We start from the raw sequence: 23,422 nt of genomic DNA, 5'->3' as shown, positions 1-23,422 counted from the left end.
TTGATTAAGTGCAAATGAATGTGAATATGTGGTGGGCAATGTGCGCGATATGCGGTCAAACTTGAGTGAAGTTGATATGGAACAAGTGTTACAACGAAGATTTGTAAATAATTGATGATGAATAGCTATTGGCATGGCTAATTATGAATATACTTTAGTGTTATGTGAGTGTAAGTGAGAATTAATGCAAAGAAAATATGATTGAATAAAATTAGCAATAAAAATTGTATGGACAGCATGCAATGGTATCACTTTGGAAAATCACCAAAAATAGTGGAAATTGAATTAAATGTTGAATAAGTATGAAATGAAATCTTAATGAGTCTATTTTTACATAAAAGAAATAGAACAAGTAAAAGAGTTATATATTTTGAGATATTTAAATTTTAGTAAGACAGTGTCAGAATGATTTCGAAATACTCTATTCCAAATTTGGAAAATCACTATAAATTGTAAAAAAATAATTGTGGTTTGTAATGTACATGTTTAAATTCCTCAATGAGTCTATTTTTAAGATAAATAAACAAAAGAACCATCCAAAACTTGTACAATGAGATAATTCATTTTTACTGAAGAGAGGTTAGAGATGCTGAGCAGTGAAACATAGGTGACTTTAAAGAAAAAACTGTACTAATTGACCAAGCCAAAAATTCTTAAAATTTTATGGTAAGAAGATATGGGCTCATGTTCCGCCTTATTTCTCCAAGCCCATATAGTATGGACGGCTACTGCAAATAGAAGGCGCCAGTCTATAGACCTTGGTCCTTAACTCATTTAGCTGAGATCCTTAAACCCAGACCCCTACGACTATTAATAAAGCACTGCTCTTGGTCTACCCGTTGTGATTAAATCACTAACCGCAGTTATGCTAGTGGGTTAAAGGTTTTCTTTTGAGTCTAGTTTCAGGAAAAATTAATAGATCTTAATTTGGAGCTCTGTAGCTCCGAATAAAAATAATTTAGTGACTCTGACTCAAATAGACAGCTTTGAATTTAAATATAAGTGAATAATAAAATTACGTATAATGCTATTTAAGCATGTTATATACATAAAAGATGTGGAATGGAGAGGAGGAGGAGGACAATAAAGTATATGAATGAATTGTGTATAATTGGTTATATGTCTGATTATAATCAATAAACGTTGAAATAGGAGTGATGCTTATATTGGTACATTACTGTTCATGGTAAACTCATGAGAGAGAATAAAGTTTCATAGCATATGTGTGTGGTATATTTGGCATGAAGTGATGTCATGAGTGGTTCATGAATTAACTTATGTTGATAAGATGATGCATAATTATAGTATTCAACTATATACATATTTGTAATATTTTGTTATGTGATTCGGAAAAAAAAGGGGAATAAATAGCATAATGAAAATTCGGCCATGGTGCTAGTTTATTTTAAAGAAGTGTTTTATGGCATATCTTAAGTAATGGAATGTTATGAATTTTGAGGTTAATTTGCTAGTCAAATAAATGACAAATGAATTGATTACGTATTCGTAAATTTTGACATTTGCTTGGTATATGAAACGTAATAATAATATATGCTTGAATAAACTTTAAGTATTAGAATGACATGGATTTGATGCTGATAAGATTTGAACATTGAATTCATGAAGCACAGGTGATGTATTATTGTTGTGTGATAACTTGGTTCGAGAAATTGATTAGGTAATTTCATCAATTAAACATTGTGTATATCAAAATGTGTTAGTGAATTACATATTTGTAAATTGACATTTGAAGTTCGGTAAGTGATATATGAAATTAACATGAAAAGACTTATGATTGTTATTAATATTGATTCTGACATAAAGTGGATTCTTCAATATTGGATTGACTTAACGGATATTGAGCATATGAATGGGAATGTATTGGGCCTCGTAAATCCTAATTAGCGACTCGAAGATAATAATTTGAAAGTTTTAAATTTGGATGAAATTTTATAACTCGGTTTAATATGTTTATAAGTGTATTTATTCTGGTAATACTTCGTACCCTATTCCAGCGTTGAATACAGGTAAGGGGTGTTACAATGTTACATCACCAGATTCGGCCCTAATGTTTAGGTTGGGTTTGGGGTGTTACATTTAGTGGTATCAAAGCTACAGTTTAGTCGGTTCTTGACCAAACGTAGTATATGTGAGTTTAGCTATACATGCTATGTTATTACTCGTGATGATGTGATATCTCCGGGCTCTAATGAAATTGTTTTGTTAAGACAGAGATGATTTTTAACTGAGCTATTTTTGATAATGCTGAAAATGATATTGAGATAAATGAAATATGTTCACGTTATGTTGGAATTTGGAAAGGTAAGAATAAAAATTCGTGATATGTATGTGTTCATGTATGAAAAGAGATGATCATAAGTTGAAAAAAAATTATATTGTGATAAGCTCATCCAAAATGTTGGTGATTATATGATGCTATGTGCTCAACATATTTGATTAGGTGAATATGGTAAGTGAATTTACTTAAATAGATGGAATGTGTGTTTATGTATATTTGCTTGAATAAGTGAAATCAGTACATGCATATGGTAGAATCTTATGTTTTAATTGTTAAGTTAGAGATAACAAGGTATTTTGTTTTATGTCTTTACTATTAAATCATGAATATTATAGTAGTGTGAAAATTGAACTGGAAGATTAAATTGAGTAGAACATAAGAATGAGTACTTTCGTTCAGTGATATGTGATGAATTGACGAAAAAGACCATGGTTGGACCATGACAACATGTGATATTTGATTTCCGTATAAGACCATATCTGGGATATGGCATTGGTGTGATATGTGCTACTATGTAAGACCATAGTTGGGCTATGGCATCAATATGTAAATATGTGTAAGACCATAGTTGGACTATGGCATAGGGAAAACGAAGTACTCATTCTGTAATACGTTCTCTAATTGAATAAATGTCGGTAAGTAAAATAGAAGCTAAGTGTTGGAATTTAATTAGATATTAATATTGAGCTCGAGTAAGTAAATTCATTGTGTGAAATTATGGGTGACAGAAAATATTCATAATAATAGATGTATTAATTTGCTTGGAATGAACTACGTGGTTATGGTGGTGTTACATTGATGATGAATGCAAAGTTATATATATGTATCTATAAGAGCAAGTTAATAGCTTTATGACCTCACCATCACCCCCTCATCAGTATTGTTTTATGACGAAAATTATCTTGATGAGACATGTATGTTTTTCAACTAAATTAATTTTGACAGTATAGAAGTAAACACTTAAATGTTTGAGTGAAAATGTATTGATTATGAGTTGAAACTCATAAAGGTATGGATCAAAGCGTATAAAATTTTGTTATTGATAAATGTTATAATTATATGAGCACATGAGTTATGATATTTGGATTATGATGCTATATAGAAATTTCGATTGTGAATTAGTGATTTGAGTTGGCATATGAATTATGTGTTGAGAACAAAAGTGATTAAAAGAAAATGTTTATTAAATTCTTTAAGAATTTGAAATTAGTAATGAATTGGCTATTTGTGATAGTATGTGTTATGTGCATTTATGTGTAGGATAAATTCGAGGCTTTACTACACTCACCCCCATATCAGTAAAATGTTACAATGAAATTTGTAAGATTTTGGTTGAATAAGCTTATGAGTGCAATGTTACAGAAGTTTGTGTACGAAACATTAATAATGTAGTTGGAAAAGTGAATGAATTAACAAATGAAGACAATATAAAAAGAGCGAGAGATATTGGATAGTTCTAAAAACTACTCAGATTATGTAAAGTTACTGTCACAAAAGAAGTTAAATCCGATTAAATGATTTATTCAGGTATGTTATTTAAAGAAAGAATTAACCGGAAGTTTGTCCGTATCGATTTCTGTTAGTAAAGAGATAATGTGAAAATTTTGATGACAGAATTAGACAATTGAGTAATGTTTGTATTGTATTAATAGCTGAGTACAGTAGCTATAATGGGGTAATTACTATGATTCCTTTTAGACATTCTATGTGTACAATTATCCTTAGAAGTATATGTGACTGTTTAGTTTAAAAAAGAATTCTTATTGCATGAGAACATTAGCTAAAAAAATTAATAGAGGAAAGAATTATTGGTTTGTTTGGGTTATGTTCGACATTGCCATGTCTTTTCTGGTATTTATTCCCTTGTGTGAATATAAAAATCGACGGTAAAGTCTGAGTGAGGCTAATATTTTGTTTCTAGTGGTTATTGTTCTATTCAATATACGTGAAGATTATATTGCTTCTGTTACTTTGGATTCCATTAATTATGAGTGACATTGGTCTTTCTCGACATTTTTTTTATCATCAGAATGGATATCATTCTATATAGATTGTAATTTTTCGATACTTTGTGTAGCTTCAGATGCTGAAATTTCGCTATCCTGATTTTCTTATGAATCTATGTGATTATCTGTAAAAGTTATGAAAATCCAAGATCATATGTGAAATTGAAATGTACTGTGTGAAAGCAAACCATTAATCTACTATCTGGTAAGATTTTCGGGGACGAAAATCCCTAAAGGGGGAAGAGTTGTAACAGCCCGATTTTAGGCTTAATCAGAATAGTGGTTTCGGGACCACAAATCCGACGAGAAAAAAATTATTTTTTATTATATTTTTATGGTCTACAATTTCACGAAATGATTTCGTGAAAATTTCGTTCAAAAATTTCGACGTTTGGGCACTCAATTTAGCCAAAAGGACTAAATTGTAAAAATTGAAAAAGTTGAGTTCTACATGTTAGAAGTGTCCAATTGTTATGAAATTTTAAATTTAAGGTCCTTAAATGGTAATTAGAACATTGATTAACTTGTTGTTCAAAAATGAACAAGAAGTAAGTGAAATAGAATATTTTTAAGTTGGGGGTATTTTGGTCACTTAATTCAGCCAAAATAGCCGAATTCCTAAAAGTCGTCCATAAATACCTCCATAATGTCTTCCATGAGTTCATCAAACATGGCTAACATGCAACGCTAAAAAGTGGCAGGGGCATTACATAATCCAAAAGACATTCTTCAATAAGCAAACGTACCATAAGGACATGTAAATTTTGTCTTTTCTTGATCCTCAAGAGCTACCGGGATTTGAAAGTAGCTAGAAAATCCATCTAGGAAGTAATGATACATGTGACTAGATAATCCCTCCAACATTTGGTCCACAAAAGGTAGAGGAAAATGGTCTTTCCTTGTAGCATCGTTTAACTTCCTGTAGACAATACAAACTCTCTATCTCATGACTGTTCTTACTGAAATCAACTCATTTTTCTCATTAGCCACAACAGTCATGCCTCCCTTCTTAGGAATAACCTACACAAGACTCACCTAAGTACTATCAGATATAGGATAAATAACTCCAACATTTAGAAGTTTATTTACCTTAGCCTTGATAACTTCCTTCATGTTGGGACTTAACCTCCTTTAAGCTTGCACACATGGCTTATACCCATCTTCTATTAAAATCTTATGGGTGCAAAAAGGACTAATCCCTCTAATATCAGAAATTTTCCAGGTTATAGCTTTTTTGTATTCCTTCAACACTTGCAATAACTCATCCTATTCATTCGGCTTTAATTCTAAAGCAATAATCACTGGAAATGTGGAATTATTTCCAATGATTACATACTTTAAATGATTTGGTAATTGCTTTAACTCCAATTTCGGAGGTTTTTCAATAGAGGGTTTCAACTTCAATTCTTTATCTACCTCAATAGCTTCAAAATATTTTTGTTTTAATGGACATTCATTAGCATCCAAATCAGTTTTTATTTCACTTATCACATAATTATCTCCATCAACCTCTTCACCTTGAACAATACACATTTCCAATGTGTCCTTATGAACAATTTCCTATAATGAATCTTGAATAACATGATCAATAGACGCAATAAAATAACATGAATCATCTTTCTCACTAGAAAATAGGATGGCATCATATACTTGAAAAACAATCTAATCATCACCTACCCTAAGCACAAGTTTACCATTACCCACATCAATAATAGCTCTAATAGTAGCTAAAAAGGGTTGGCCGAAAATGAAAGGCATCTCAATATCTTCATACATATAATGTATAATAAAGTCAATAAGGAATATAAATTTATCTACTTTCACAAGTACATTTTCAATAATGCCCCTAGGATATTTAACAGATTTGTCAGCTAATTGAATATTCATCCTAGTGGGTTTTGGTTCCCTAAGACCAAGTTACTTGAAAAATTTTATAACGCATTAAATTTATACTAGCACCTAAATTAACCAATTCTTTTCCAATTTTTAAACTACCAATAAAACAAGGGATATTAAAACTTCTTGGATCTTTCAACTCAGTGGGCAGTTTATTTTGGAGAATGACTGAACACTCCTTATTGAGTTCCACAGTGGATAGCTCTTCTAACGTCTTTTTATTTGTTAATATATCTTTTAAAAATTTTGCATATGTAGGAATCTTTGAAAAAGCTTCAACAAAAGGTAAGTTAATATGTAATTGTTTAAAAAGTTCAAAAAACTTACCAAATTGTTCATCCATGCGGTCTTTCTTCAACTTTGTTGGATATGGGATCGATGGTTTGTATTATTTAAGCATCGGTGTTTGAATTTTTTTAGTTTTTTTCAACCCATCATCTTTATCATCGGTTTCTTGTTTCAGCTTCTTCTCAAGTTCAGACAACACTTTTCCATTCCTCAATCTAACTGCCTTTCACATGCTCTTTTGGGTTGGGTTCAGCGTTACTAGGAAAACTACCTTGTTGTCTCTCTGAAACCAATTTAGCAAGTTGTCTAATCTAATTTTTGAGTCCATAAATTGATGCTTGCTGATTTTTCATAGTTGTCTCAGTGTTTTGAAATTGAGTTTCTGACACCGAAATAAATTTAGCTAACATCTCTTCAAGGCTCTGTTTCTTTTCTTATTGATAAGGTTGCTAAAAACCCATAGGGGGTTGTGAATTTTGATTTCCTTGACCACCCCAAGAGAAATTTGGATGCTCCATGTTAGACTTGAAGGTTGAATATTCTAAATTAATCATCCCTACTCCATTTGCATCACATTGCATCACTGGATTCATCTGCTTAGAAAAATTTAAACCATCAATTTTCTTACTAAGAGCTTCAACTTGATTTGCCAACATGGAAATTGCATCAATATCAAAAAATTTGGCTACCTTGATAGGTTTTACTCTTATAACTTGCCACTGATAATTATTCAGTGCCATCTCCTCAATACACTCTTGAAATGCCTAAGGTGTTTTGTTATTCAATGTTCCGCCAGCTGCTGGATCAATCATCTATCTAGTCGAGAGGTTCAAACCATTGTAAAAAGTTTGAACTTGAGTCACAAACATAGTCCATGATGAGGACACCTTCTCAACAAATCTCTAAATCTCTCCCATGTATCATAAAGAGTCTCAATATGAAATTGAGCAAAAAAAGAGATGTCATTCCTCAACTTAGCTATTTTGGCCGATAGAAAATATTTTAACAAAAATTTCTTAGTCAGTTGAGTCAAAGTCGTGATAAAACCTCGTGGAAATAAATTTAAACACTGTTTTGCCTTGCTCCTCAAAGAGAATGGGAACAACCGTAAGCGTATGGCGTCATCAGTAGTACCATTGATCTTAAATGTCTAGCAAATCTCTAGAAATTTAGCCAAAAGAGTATTCAGATCTTCATCTTGCAAACCATCAAATTTAACATGCTATTGTACCATTTGAATTGTGCTCGGCTTCTGCTTGAAATTGCTTGCAGCAATAGTTGGTCTCAAAATACTTGATTCAACCCCAATCAAATTGGACTTAGCATAATCATACATAGTACGAGGAGTAGGAGCTGTAGGAAGCTGCTGATTATTTTGATTATCACTCATCTCCACAATAATATCATTTTCCTCTTGATCGTCTACTATATTCTGTTGATTTTGGTTTGCTTCTCTAACTTCTCTACAACATTTGCGAGTAGTCTTTTCGATCTCACTGTAAAAAAAGTAATGGATCCAATTGGTTTCATTTAGTCATAAACCAAAAGAACTTGCTAGGAGCAAACAAAATGTAAAATTAGAATGTAAAATTTAAATTAAAAAAATATTAAAATAAAAATAAAAAAGACTAAATTAATGAAATAAAGTTTTCCTAATATTTTATTCCCAGCAACGGCGCCAGAAACTTGATGCAATTGTAAACCAACTAAAAATCTGACTAAGGCAAGTGCACCTACCAATTGATAATATAGCTAAGATGAGCAAAGATATCGTTCTCACGAGGACTAAAAGTACTAATAATTACCGTCTTTTTATTATTTAATGGATAAATTGGAGTGATTGATTGAAAATAAAATTAGCTAATTCAATTAACTAAAGAACACGACAAAGAAAAAAATAGGAAAATAATCGATTTACAACCAAGAAGCAAAACAATACCCAGGTGATAGTACTATAAAGAACATATGTTTTCTCCCTACTTATTGGTTAATTTGTACCCATTTAGTTATCTTTAGCACGTATTTTAGCATTTTCATTTTAGTAAATTACATTTTATAACTCAGTGGATCTCAGCCTATTTATCCTTAGTTTTGTCATATTTTAGTACTGATGTTGCTGCATGAGTAATTTCAAATTGTGCCCAAAATTGTCACCCACCTGACAGCTGCTTGGATAGTAATAAAAATGCTTGAGCTGTCCAGTTTTGTACAACTAACTTGTACATACAGAGGCAACATGATTTTGATGAAAGGACACTTAGGCTATTTGAGGGAAAAAGAGATAAATATTCAGAAGAAGAGAAAAAAAAGGAGAGAGCTTTTTGGATCATCTTCTTCAACTTACCTCGTGAAGCTTTCGACTATGGCAGCTTAATCTCTGACAGGTGAATTGATGTGAAAAGGATGCAGACCAACTCTTGATGAGGAGCCTTGAGTGCAACACAAGAGGGAATAGATAGATTCAAGTCAAGTTGTCTAGGAATAGTATTCTCCACTTGTTTCTTTTATTTTTCTTTTCTAATGCCGGTGATTACTTTTGATTTCATGTTAGTATGGAAGTACACATGATTTCTAGGTTTAATGTTATTTTATTCAATCTTGCTTCTACAGTTTAATCTTTGGGTTTGAATGTTTTTAGCATGGAAGTGTTATTGTAGTCACTAACACTAAAAGGTGCGGTGTGTAACACCCCTTACCCGTATCCAACGCCGGAACAGGTTACGAGGCGTTATTGGACTTAAAATTTCTTGAACATGTAAAACCGAATCATAAAATTTAAAAATTTTCTAACACATTCATTTTGTCTCTTATATGGGATTATAAATCCCAAAACATCCTTTAGGATGGTTCGGGACTAAATTGAGAACTTTGGAAACTTTTGGGAAAATTTAGAAAATTTTTGTCAAAACAGGGGTCACACGCTCGTGTGGTCTAGAAGTTGGCTATTTTCCAAGCCAGTTCCCCACTCAAAAACACAAACTCTTTGGTATCCATTTAATCAACATGTATCATACTATAATTGGACATCCGAATATCCAATTTTGCATACACATTCCCATACACATTGTCATTCATGAAATCATTTGTAAACCACCTCCACAACATCTCAATTATGCAATTACCACATACATGAATAACCACATCATAGGCGTATAACAACAATCAATATTGGCCATCTCCAAATAGCCTTAATAGAAAAGAACATTTATTAAATAAGGGCCAACATTTTAGGCCATAAGAAATAAGACATATATGACAAAATGGCCAAGCTTACTATACATGCCATAACCCAAAAATTAATGTATCTAGATATACCAAGTGTTCCAATTGATAGTGTGAGCGAATCTCCGACGTCCACCGATCCTCGAGCTAACTTGGCGATACTACAAGGCAAAGGAAAAAAGAGGGGAAGGAAGCATAAATGCTTAGTAAGTTCATATGCAAATAATAAGAAATTAATAAAATTGTGTGGACAAATCCTCACAATAATTTCTTAAGATGATATAATCATTATATCACATGCTTACATCTTATTACTAATGTTTACATTAATCTGTCTACTTGAGTCACTATCACTAAATTATTTATTTCTCGAGCTACAAAGCTCTGAATGAAGAACTGTTATTTCTTACCATAGAAATTTCAAAATTTTTGGTCTAGCCAATTAATATAGTTTATTCATTAAATTTACCCCTGTTTCGTTGTCCAACAGTTCTGACACTTCTTCACTACGAATCAATTTTCTCCTCGTACAAAATTCATTTGATGTTCTTGTTTATTTCACTCGAAAATAGACTTATTAAGGATTTCAAGAATATTAATTATACTCCATAATTATTTTTTGTACAATTTTTACTGATTTTCCAAAGTTGGAATAGGGGATTCCAAAACTTGTTCTGACCTTGTCCTACTAAAATTCAAATATCTCATAATTCATTTACTTAATTTGTTTCTTTTATGGGAAAAGTAGACTCATTAATCTTTAATTTCATATCTCACTCAGCCTTTAATTCAATTTCCACCATTTTTGGTGATTTTTCAAAGTTATACTAATGCTGCTGCCCATAACTGTTTTAATGTCAATTTCACTTGTTCATTAATTCTTTGTGTTCACTTTCATTTATACACACTTACACCAAAGCATATTATATCCTGGAACATAAGAATCAAGTGATCGTAGACACATCTTACTTGTTTGCATCCTTATCAATAATGCATCATAATCTGAGCACATTATTTATGAGTCTCGTATACATACCTATGCCTAGTCATAATACTCACATATCCTGCTCTTACTTATCTTGAGCATACTCCTTGAATTTCCCGTTGAAATACTTGTAATATTAGGGATGTTCGGGATATTTCATACACTTGGTAGGACGCCAATACCATATCCTATATATGGTCTTACATGGGATCACATATCGGTGCCAATGCCATGTCCCAGACATGCTCTTACACTGGCGCTCATCTCGAGCCGATGCCATGTCCCAAACATGGTTTGACACTGGCTCTCCTTAGTCCATGCCGATGCCATGTCCCAGACATGGTCTTAAACTAGCACTCCTCGGTCTGTGCCGATGCCATGTCCCAGACATAGTCTTACACTGGCACACTCACTGCCATGGTCCAACCATGGTCTTTTTCGTCAATTCATTATGAGTTGTAGTACGAATGTACTTGACCCTACATTTCTCATGATTGATCCTTCAATCTAATCTCGTACTTTCATAAACCCATGATTAGATAAGAAATATATATAAAATAATAAATCATCTCAATTTAAATTTAATAATCGATCACTATAGACTAACCATATGAACTTACCTCAACGCGAATCGATCATTTTGATTCACATTTCCCCGTACTTGGTCCAAATCTCGATTTCTTTGATCTAAAATGTCACATTTCACTTAATTATCACTCACATTACTCATTTTAATACAAAAATCATACTACAACAAATTTACAATTTTGCCCCTAGACTCGTAATATGATTTTTATTCATTTTCCATAACATTCAAGTTCAGTTGAACCTTTTTCTCTTCTAAAGAAACCTCAAATATTTATTATTTCACACTTTTAGAAGCATTTAAAACTTTTACTAATTAACCCATTTTAACCATTTTCAACGAAAATCACTTAGCAAAAATCGTTCTCCTAACCTCGTGCACCCTTATTCTACCATTAAACATCAAAATGCACAAATATCTAGCATGGGTCAATTTTTAAACTTCATTTTTCATCCAAATAAATGGTAAAAATAGAAAATTTAAGCTTCTAGTATCTCAAAAATACGAAGAACATTAAAAACGGGGCTTAAATGCACTTACAATTGAACTTTGAAAAAGCTTGAAACCCTAGTCATGGCTTTTTGAAAATTTCAGCAGCATGGAGAAGAGAATGAGTAGATTTTTGGGTTTCAATTTTGTTTGTTATGCCTTAAAACACCCAAATGACAAAAATGCCCTTTTTACTAAACCTTCAATTTTTACCCTTCCATGACTAGTTTTGTCCATAACAAAATATGATGGTCTATTTTCCATTTAAAGACCTCTAATCTAAACCTCCATTTAAAAGAAGTACTTATGTTCTAGAACTCATATTTTGCAATTAATACAATTTAATCCCAATAATAAAATTTGGCACTTTATTGATAAAAATTACTTAACAAAATTTGCACACCATCACCCAAACATATCATAGACTCTAAAACAATCATAAATTAAATATTTCTACTTCGGGTTTGTGGTCTCGAAACAACTATTCCAACTAGGCCCTATTTTGGGATGTTACACGGTGACAGTTAAAGCTAACAAGTATGACAACGGAATTTGCTTGAAGATTAGAGGAATTTAATCCACTTGTTCTTAATAGTTTTCCATTGCCATCATCAGAAGGTGTGGCTAATGTGCATGTTTAATTCTTAGATTAAATATAGACGTTAAGCTTGGTAAGATATTCATTGCAGTTTCATGCATTGACAATCACTTATCCTTTTTACCTTGTGAGCACTTAGCATTATGTTGAATATTCACGTTGGGGATCCCGGTTTCTCACTATCATATTTTATCTTATTATTTTCAAGTTATTACTTTGACAACTACTCTCACAATTTATCTCATTTTATCTATTTATTGCACTGACATTCATAAACAAAAGACAACCATCCTCGTGGGATTGATATCCGACAAACTCATATCTGTCTACTATACTTTCATCGACAGTGTACGCTTGCACATTATTGCTGTGACGTTAAACAGTCGATCACCAAGGAAAAATCAACCTAAACTTCACCTGTCATTATCAATCTATATTACGTAATTTCTTGACTTAATACCTTGATTCGTAGAAATCCCTAAATTATGCTAATATCTCTCTTCAAGACTAAGAGCAACTGACTTTAGGTTGATGAATTGAAATTTCTTTCTATTTAAAGCCCTTATTGTTGCATTAACTCAGTCTATACATCCCCCTATTAGATTTAACTCTAATTAAGTAGATTTATGTCATCTTATTTCTAGGATTGCATGTCACTCCACTCAATTACGCTAGATCTACTCTTAAACAGGGTATATTCCTCCTCTGGTTCAAGCACATCAAACATGGATTAATAGTGTAGAAATATTAAACTAAGAATCAAGCACACATAATTGGGAATTAGATCCAAGTATGTATTGCGAAAAAATAGAAACCAAATAACAGAATCCATCCTAAGGTTCATCTTCATAAGTATTTGGAAAATTGCTTCATGATAGTGATAACTCTTGAAAAGAGTTATATCTCAAACCTTTAAGCTTAATTAAATGCTTGTACTTAAATAGATATATTTGCATTTTTAGGTTATTTTTAGAACATTGCATAATAGCGCTTGGATTATGCTTCAAATGTCATTTCATGTTACTTTTACTGTTGGGAAGAAGGGAGTTGGTTGTTGTATGCAATAGGTTCAAGAACGATGAAGAAAATGAGAAAAAGGAGGAATAAATGAAGGAAGTGAAATATCTCCATGGAAAGAGGTTAGATGGATTGTTAACACCAATGCCATTATAATTCTAGGAAAATATGGACACAACACTCAGTCCTTATCACTCTCAGCCAGCTGGACGTATACTAGATAAATCCACATGAAAAAAGAGGGAGAAAAGTGTGTGCTGAGAGAGGGGGTCCTACCCTATAAAAGAGGAAAGAGAAAAAAAAGAAAAGAAGAGGATTTTTGGATGGGGATTGTCAAAACCATTTTTATTTTGAAAAACGGGGTCGACCTTTAAAACGAAAATGGAGTAGCCATTAATCTTTTTTCGAGGTGTGATTGGGTCACCTTGAGATTAATCATTTTAATAAAACTTTTTGATTTATTAAAATAATGATTTTGGTCTACAAAATTCAAGAAAACGGGCTCGGGAGTCGGTTACGCACGAGGAAGCATTAGCACCCTCGTAACGCCCAAAAATTGGTACCTAATTGATTAATTAACGTCCTAATGTCGAAAATTAAAAAAGATTTTAAAATACGATCCTCTTTAAGAACCTGAATAAATCGAATTTGATGTTAAGACCTCCTTGTCCCGAAGTAATAAGATGTCACATCTAGTAAGTTAGGATACTACATTTTAACCCTCGAAACTAAGCTTGTCTCATGCATTAAAGTTTAAAAAGGATATTCGGTTATTTGGATAACAAAAATCAAAACCCAGTAAGTTAGGGCACGATTTTTTCAAAGCTCCAAAGTACCAAATATTGCCTTATTTTTAAAAGTTTTCTTTTTTTAAATTGGGGAAAATTGACGCAATATTAAAATGATGTGTAAAAACTTTGATAAAAAAAGGGCAATATGAAAATACAAATAAACAATTTATAAAACACATAATGACAATTATTTAAATACTAGCATCAATAATCAAAGACCAATGAATTTAAAACAAAGAGTATAAAAGAAAATATAAGGCAAAATAAAATGTAAAAAAATTTAAAAAATGAATTTGAAAATGAATAATAAGGGAAAAACAAATTTGAAATCAACAATATACAAATCAACAAATAAATTATATATAAAAAAGTAGGTAATATGTGTATAAGTTTGGAATAAATAATATATAAAAAATGAAAATAGGTAATATATAAAGTAATAATATATAAATGAATTTAAAAATAAATATTGTGTAATATGGAATTTAGAACAAGTTATACACAAAACATCTTACAAATAAATGGTATATAAAATAGATAGCATAAATTTTTTTTGCAATTGATAATAAGTGGAAAAAAAATTTAAAGTAAATAATCAAACAATTTAAAATGGATGATTTATAACATGATTTTTTAAAAAATAAACAACATGTGTGACATAATATTAAAAACAAATAAAGTATATCATTAATGGAAGAAAATAAAAGAATGATAAGAATGGTTAAATGAATGAACAATATATAAATAAGAAAGTTGATGGATAAATAAACGAATAAAAGTAAAAGAATAATTAATGATTAAACAATTAAATGGATAAATAAAAAAGGTTAAAAAAATGCTTAAGTCAGCCTAACTCTCACAATTTGAAGATTCAAAGAAATTCCTCCACCAAAAATCCAACTCAAATGAAAGTAACTTAAAAAGAAATGAAGATGAACGAAGAACAAAATAAGAACAAGCCACAGAAAATAAGAACGCAATAGAGGGAGAAATTTGAGTGAATGCTCTTAAAAATTATTATTGCTCCAAACTCCTGTCTTACAATGAAGGGAGAGTCCTCTATTTATAGTTGAGCCTCCCCAAATCCAACGGTACAGATCAATGACATCAATGGCTAAGATTAAAGGGTATCTACAAACTAAATCTCTAAGATTACAAAATCATATCTTCTAAAATTGCATATCATATCTAAGATTGCATATCCTTGAAGATTAATGCTCCATATGCGTCAAGCTTATAGATGGACCTTCAACCTTTTCAAGTAATGGGCCATTCTGATCGGGACAAATGATGGACTTGGACTTTGTTTTATTATTTTGGGTTTATTATTATTTTTGTGAGCCCGGGCTAAATTGGCCTATTACAGCTGCCCCTCTTTGCTCATTGTCGTGTAACGATAATGCAGCAAAGACTATAAAAGGGCCAAATTTGCTCGGTCTTGCCGGGTTCGGACTTCTTTGAGTGCTCGTCTTCTTCAAGTAGTCTCATTCCATCCCACTACATCTTTAGGGGCATAGGAATTAGTGCTTCTATCTGCTCTAATGTGATTTCAGTGAGAAGAGATTTCTAGCTTCGATCTTCTCCGTTGGAACTTCAAGGAGGTAGGAATTGGTAATTTATCCTGCTCCACTGTAACTTCAGGGAGATAATGCTGATGACTTAAATCTGCTCCACTACTGCTTAGGGAGACAGGATATACAATCTTCAACCTACTCCACTACTGCTTAGAGAGATAGGACTGGTGGCTTAAATCTGCTTCCTACTACCTTGGGAAGATAAGATTCGCCATCTTTGATCTACTCCACTACTGCTTATGAAGACAAGATCTACAATCTTCAACCTACTCCACTGCAAACTCAAAGAGGCAAGGTTGGTGTTTTCGATCTGCTATCTTCAGTCTGCTCCGCTGCAAACTCAAGGAGGCAAGGCTGGTGTCTTCGATCTATTTCGCTGCCAATACAGGAAGACAAGATCTGCTATATTCATTCTGCTCTGCTGCAAACTCAAGGAGGCAAGGATAGTGTCTTCGATCTGCTTCGCTGCCAATACAGAAAGACAAGATCTGCTATCGTCAGTCTGCTCCGCTGCATACTCAGGGAGGCTAGGCTGGATGCGATTGCTCTACTACAACTTCAGAAAGATAATATCTGTGATTTTAATCCGCTCCACTACAACTTCAGGGAGATAGGGTTGGTTTCTTTAATCTGCTCCACTGTAACTTCAGGGAGATAAGATTGGTTTATTCAGTCTGCTCCACTGTAACTTCAAAGAGATAAGATCTATGATTTTAATCCGCTCCACTATAACTTTAGGGAGATAGATTGGATTCTTTAATCTGCTCCACTGCAACTTCTAGGAGATAAGATTGGTTTATTCAGTCTACTTTGCTGGAACTTCAGGGAGATAAGACTGGATGCGATCTGCTCTCTGCAACTTTAGAAAGATAAGATCTGTCATTTTAACCCGCTCCACTGTAACTTTAAGGAGATAGGATTATTGGCTTTAATCTACTCCACTGCAACTTTAGGAAAATAAGATTCGCCATTTTTAGTCTGTGCTAGGGAGAAAAGATTCACTGCCTTCAGCTTTAATCTGCTCCGCTGCAATGTCAAGGAAACAAGATTCGCTATCTTTAGCTTTAATTTGTTCTAATGTAACACCCAAGAGATATGATTTTAATCCGCTCCACTTCAGCTTTAATCTATTCCACTGCAACGCCAGAGAAATAAGATTCGCTGTCTTCAGTCTTAATGCTAAGGAGATAAGATTCGATGCCTTCAGCTTTAATCTGCTTCGCTGCAACGTTAGGGAAACAAGATTCGCTACCTTTAGCTTTAATCTGTTTCACTGTAACGCCAAGAAGATAGGATTCACTACCTTCAGCTTTAATCCGCTCCATTTTAGCTTTAATCTATGCCACTGCAACGCCAGGGAAACAAGATTCGCTACCTTTAGCTTTAATCTGTTCCACTGCAATGCCAGGGAAATAAGATTTGCTGCCTTCAGTCTTAATGCCAAGGAGATAAGACTGGTGTCTTCAATCCACTCGACTGCAACTTTAGGGAGATAGGATTTGTGGTTTCATCGATCTGTTCTCTGGGGAACATGACCTGTAGAATCCCTTTTATGGGACTATTTATGCCTAGTGATTAGGATGTTATGATCAAAATGAATCAAAATCTCCTAACGAAATGTGCATGCACGAATGCAAAATGTCATGAAAATAATCCCCTAATGTTTGAGTTGTTATTGCTTATTATTCATTAAGGCTTTATTACCAACACGTTAGAACGCAATCTTGTTCAGCTGGTAACACTCATATCTTACTTAACCAGATTGCCCCCACTGTAATCTTCAAGGTTTAATCCACTGTAATCTTCAAGGTTCAATCCACTGTAATTTTGGGACATAAAATTTGAACCATCCTCCTCCCACTGTAATTTAGGAATATAAGAACTGACTCTTTCTCAATCCTCTCCTACTGCAATTCAAGGATACAATATCTAAATCTCTTTGGTCTCTTACACCTTTCCTAGAGTGTCATACCAAATGTTTATGCACAATTGTAGAACTTTTTTCTCCAAGAAAACCTCTTCTTATCACTAGGTGATCATTACTTGTTTGTTCATTGAAGCTTTGTCACCAACACGGCATCTTGTCATTTTTTTCAATCAATGTTTTGACAACAAAATCTGAAAAGATAGTTTTAATTTAAATTTTTCCTTCTTAGATATTTTAACCTTTAAACCTGATGCATTCTAAACAATAGTCTTGTTTCAAGTTCCTATATTATTTAGAAACTTCTAGAGTAATATGCAAAACTTCCCTTGTGAAAGTATTATTAGTCCATTAATCATTATTCCAAATGCAACATGTTTGCAAAAGATGATAACAATGGATGAAAATAGGATTGATTTGGGAGCATGGCTCGAAATGAATAAATTATCAAGAATAGTAAGAATAAAAAATGAATTGATTGGGAACACGTATCTTGAAAAAGAATGAAGTATTCCAAGAACAACAAATTCAATATAAATATTATGAAGACTAGGTGCCCTAGAGATCTACAGTACTTTGCCGATGCCCCAAGATGTCGCCTACCATTTCCTATTGGTTCAGGTATAACAAGATCACCACATGCCCCAATATGATCAAAATTTGAGCTGCTTTGATCACATCATGTCCCATTCTGATAAAAAATTTGAGCTGCCCTTTTCGGGTTTTCAACTCAAATCCCCTTTGGTCTTAAGATGCCCTTTGTGGTTTTCACCTTGGCCTCTCCTTTTTTTTCTTTTTTATTATTATTTTTTTATGACTCAAGGCGCCCTTTGCAGGTTTTGACATTGGTCTCTTTTTTTTCTTTTAGAACTTAAGGCGCCCTTTACAGGTTTTCACCTTAGTCTTTTTTAGGACTCAAAGCGCCCTTTGCAAGTTTTCACCTTGGTCCCTTCTCTTTCTTCAAGTGAAGTATGTCTTGACTAAGTCTGAGTTTATAGGATTTGGCAAGTTTTTACCATCCATCTCACTCAAAATCAAAACTCCTCCGGAAAAGGCCTTCTTTACAACATAAGGTCCTTCCCAATTTGGCATCCATTTCCTTCTAAAATCGTTTTGTAGAGGGAGAATCTTCTTCCACATTAGGTCACCCTCATAGAATTCTCTAGGACAAACCTTTTTGTCATATGCTTGCATCATCCATTTCTGGTACATTTGACCGTGATGAATAGCTTTTAGCCTTTTTCCTTTTATCAGGTTCAACTGGTCACATCACGATTGGATCCATCCTGCTTTATCCCATTTTTAGCTCAACTAATACCCGGAAAGAAGGGATTTCAACACCAATGGGTAAAACTATGATAAGCCAAAGAAGAAGGCGTTACCCCGATAAAGAATTTTCACTGCATCATTCATGATGTTAATCTTGAACATACTGTAAATTTCTGATATCGTGCTGTTGTTCAGATTACAATGTCAGTGCGTAACCCAGACATCACCATGCGAACACATCTTTGAACTCTTGAAGTAACTTAACAAGGTCTTGCTTCGTTTCTTCGGTTATGCATGTTCTGATTTTTAATACTTTTCCCTCCTCCAAGGTCACAATCTCCCTTGTCTCCTCATGAGGTAAAATTTGTTTCTCTTCCTGTTCTACCATTCTAAACAAGTCAGGAGATAAGCTACAATCTATGTCATCTTCAAAGTCATGAGATCTCTCTAAACACTTGTCTCGCTCAAAAGGAGATTCTGAGTCTATAGCAGCGTCACTCATGTCATTGATATCTAGGGACCTATTGTAGGTACAAAAGAATATACAAAGAATGTATGAATTTATGAATAATTATTTTTACAGTATGATTATGAATGAATGAAAGAATGATGTGGAAGAAAATCCAAAAGAATGAAAGAATCAAAAAATAATTATTTGTAAAGAAGAATATTGGCTCAAAAAATGATCGCCAGGATGTATTTCATTAATATAATGACGTTCAGACATGAGTCTATTTCACAAAGGATTCTTATCACTTCTAGGCTAAAAACAACAAGTGTGTTCTGAACATTACTCTTAGTAAGCTCTAAATACTACAGGGATTTCTTCTACAGTTCAATTATTTAGAACATTCTCAAGTTTATAAGGGTGGATATATAACAAGGTCCCTTTTCAGTTGTCTTCATGTATGACATTGATGTGAACGTTTCCCAACACTTCCTCATACATCGCATTCACTCCATTATCAATATGATTGGGTAGCGGATTTTCTGCATTAGATGAGTCATTGAACTTGACGATGCCCATATTGATGCATCTTTCAACTAGCTTTTTGAAGGCAGTGCAATTTTCTATCGAGTGCCCCATGATTCCTGCATGGTATTCGTACTAGGCATTTGCGTCATACCATTTGTGATATGGGGGTTGTAAAGGTTTCACGTGAAAAGGATAAAAAATGTATGCATAAAACAAACTCTGATACATTTCCCTATATGACATTGGAATTGGTGTAAATTACAGCTTCTAAGTCTTCGTGCTAGGATCTTGCCTTGATGAAGCTTGCTGACTAGCAACCACCTTTCTTGGTTGACTTACAGTAATTGATCTTGAGTAACCTGTGTTATTCACCTTATTTTCTTTTCTCCTTGAGGCTGACTTCTTTTTACTCTCTCCTCCGTCTGTTCTTCCACTTCTTATGGCATTTTCAATCATTTCGCCATTTATGATTATATCTGAGAAAATTTTGTGGCACTTCCCAACATGTACGTGATGAATGGGGCTTTTAGTGTGTTGATAAAGAGCATCGTCGTTTCTATCTCTATGAGCAACAATTGAACTTGGACAGCAACTTCCCTTCATCTCTGTGCATATTGCCTAAAACTCTCATTCGGTTTCTTCTCCATGTTTTGCAAAGTAATTCTATCAGGAATCATGTCCGTTACATGACTATACTACTTCATGAATGCTTGAGCTAAGTCCCTCCATGAACTAATCCTGGTACGGCTAAATCATTTGTACCATTTGGATGCTGCCCCCACTAAACTGTCTTGGAAGCAGTGTATTAACAGTTGATCATTGTTAACGTACCCAGTCATCCTTCTACAAAACATGGTGATGTGAGCCTCGAGGCAACTGGTTCCATTGTATTTTTCAAAGTCTGATGTTTTGAACTTATAAGGAAGTACTAAATCTGGAACCAAACTCAGATCTTTAGCGTCGATTCCATAATGACTATCAGCGCTTTTTATTGCTTTGAAATTTTTTTTCTAGCCATTTACTCCTATCCTCTAGCTATTTTGGCAATTCCACCTTCGCTCTTTCCTTTTCTACCCCTTCATCAAAATCAGGGATAACTGGATTAGTTGGGTTATTTCCTGGGTTAGAATCAGATCCAGCTTGGAAATTCATTGGCATTGAAGTATCGGCCTGAAATTGTTGAGGCCTAATTGTGACAGAGGGTCTACTTGGGTGCATTTCAGCTTGGGTTTGTACATTTGGTGGAGTAAAACCCGGAGGGTACATCGATTCTTCATTATCTTCCCCAGGATTGGCCATAGGGCTCTTTCCCTTATCTACTCCACCAGCTAGTAGTTGGGTCAACTGAGCCATCATATTTCTTTGAGGTTTCAGCATCTTTTCCATCATATCTCGCTGAATTTTAGCTAACTGCTCTTGCATTTGTGTCTGTAGTTGATCTTGCATTTCCTTTTGAAGTTGTTCAAGTTCTTCCTTTTATTTTTGCTAGGGTACTGTAACGATGTGTGGTTTGTAGGTTGGTTTCCAGATTAACTGAGGAATGATTTTAATCAATTAGGACCTTTTTGGTAGACTTTAATGCATATGATGTAATGTAATGTAAATGCATGAAATGAATGCAAAAAGAGACGTTGATTTTTGGTTCAATTCTATTAAAACAAATTTACTAGAAAACAAATCTCTTTACAAAAAGCGGAAATATATACAACTTTGCCCTCATACTCTAGGCGAAGACATTGATCCTTTTCTTCATCCGGATGTTAAGATAAATCTCGTGAATTTTCTAATAGATGCCTCTACTAGCTCATTTTTTCTTGATCCGGGCTGCGACTCATTGCTCACTCATCCTCGTGATGATCGTTAGCTTCTTCAAAAAGGTCGGGACATTGACGACTCTCGAATAATCTTTGTCAACTTGAATCCTTACCAACGAAGCAAAGCTGTTAGACTATCACTCTTCCCTTGTTACATTTTCTTGGACCATATTCGGACAACCGCATTGTCTTCCACTTTATCAAGAAATTCATTTTCCATGACAAGCTCTCTATTTAGCAACTGAACGTGAATCAACTCCTCTATGTTATGATGAAAGGCCATGCAATCAAAATGTCATGCAGTCAAAATAAAACACAACAAGTTAGTATCAGGTATAAAAGCAAACAAGAAATAATCAAGTACCTACTCGGGTATCTACTAGGGTTTGGCATACTTCTACCTAGGCAAGTTCCTAAGGTTCACTATATGAGGTTTGGCTTCTAGGGCAAAGGTACCCAAACTAGTAGATTCATCGATCCTCACCCATTATAGGTTCATACGGGCCGAGTTCAGTTCAAGGGAATACATTTCCCTATGGCTACACGGAGATGAAAATCTCACGAAGACATAGGTATGGATGTATCCCGAACACTATCCTATGCGGAGGTGAAAACCTCACGAAAGACTAGTTTCTCACTCCCACTTAGAGGGGCAAAATCATTTAACTCATGTAATGCAATGCAAATACACTAACAGACTTAAACCAAGCAAGCAAGCACACTATAACAAAAATGAAATTGAATGCAAAGTGGAAATTATGAATTTCAAAACAAATTTTGATTTTTCGACCATAAGACAAAAATTAATCAATTTATAGCTCAACTCTCAAAACCAATCCCTAGTGGAGTTGCCAAGCTATCGAAACCATTTTTATTTTGAAAAACGGGGTTGACTTTTAAAATGAAAATGGAGTTGCCACTAATCTTTTTTCGAGGTGTGATTGAGTCACCTTGAGATTAATCATTTTAAAAAAAATATTTTGATTTATTAAAATAATGATTTTGGTCTACAAAATTCGAGAAAACGGGCTCGGGAGTTGGTTACGCACAAGGAAAGATTAGCATCCTCGTAACGCCCAAAAATTGGTACCTAATTGATTAATTAATGTCCTAATGTCGCAAATTTGAAAAGATTTTGAAATACGATCCTCTTTAAAAACCTGAATAAATTGAATTTGATGTTAAGACCTCCTTGTCCTGAAGTAAAAAGATGTCATATCCAGTAAGTTAGGATACGATATTTTAACCCTCAAAACTAAGCTTGTCTAATGCATTAAAGTTTAAAAAGGATATTCGGTTATTTGGATAACAAAAATCGAAACCCAGTAAGTTAGGGCACGATTTTCTCAAAACTCCAAAGTACCGAATATTGCATTATTTTTAAAAGTTTTCTTTTTTTTAAATTGGGGAAAATTGATGCAATATTAAAACGATACGTAAAAACTTTAATAAAAAAAGGGCAATATGAAAATACAAATAAACAATTTATAAAACACATAATGGAAATTATTTAAATACTAGCATCAATAATCGAAGACCAATGAATTTAAAACAAAGAGTATAAAAGAAAATATAAGGCAAAATAAAATGTAAACAAATTTAAAAACAATGAATTTGAAAATGAATAATAAGGGAAAAATAAATTTGAAATCAACAATATACAAATCAATAAATAAATTATATATAAA

General features: G+C 33.4%; 1 non-coding gene across 1 annotated transcript; it reads left to right on the top strand.

Moving 5' to 3' along the window:
• The first annotated feature begins 7,358 nt into the window (after positions 1-7,358).
• Positions 7,359-7,465, top strand: LOC121221465 (small nucleolar RNA R71). Its single transcript, XR_005918857.1, has one exon. It is a non-coding gene; the product is annotated as a small nucleolar RNA R71 (small nucleolar RNA).
• Positions 7,466-23,422: the final 15,957 nt, after the last annotated feature.

The sequence above is a fragment of the Gossypium hirsutum genome, chromosome D09 (genome assembly GCF_007990345.1).
Source record: "Gossypium hirsutum isolate 1008001.06 chromosome D09, Gossypium_hirsutum_v2.1, whole genome shotgun sequence".
Classification (NCBI taxonomy): domain Eukaryota; kingdom Viridiplantae; phylum Streptophyta; class Magnoliopsida; order Malvales; family Malvaceae; genus Gossypium; species Gossypium hirsutum.
This window is presented reverse-complemented; position numbering and strand designations above follow the sequence as displayed.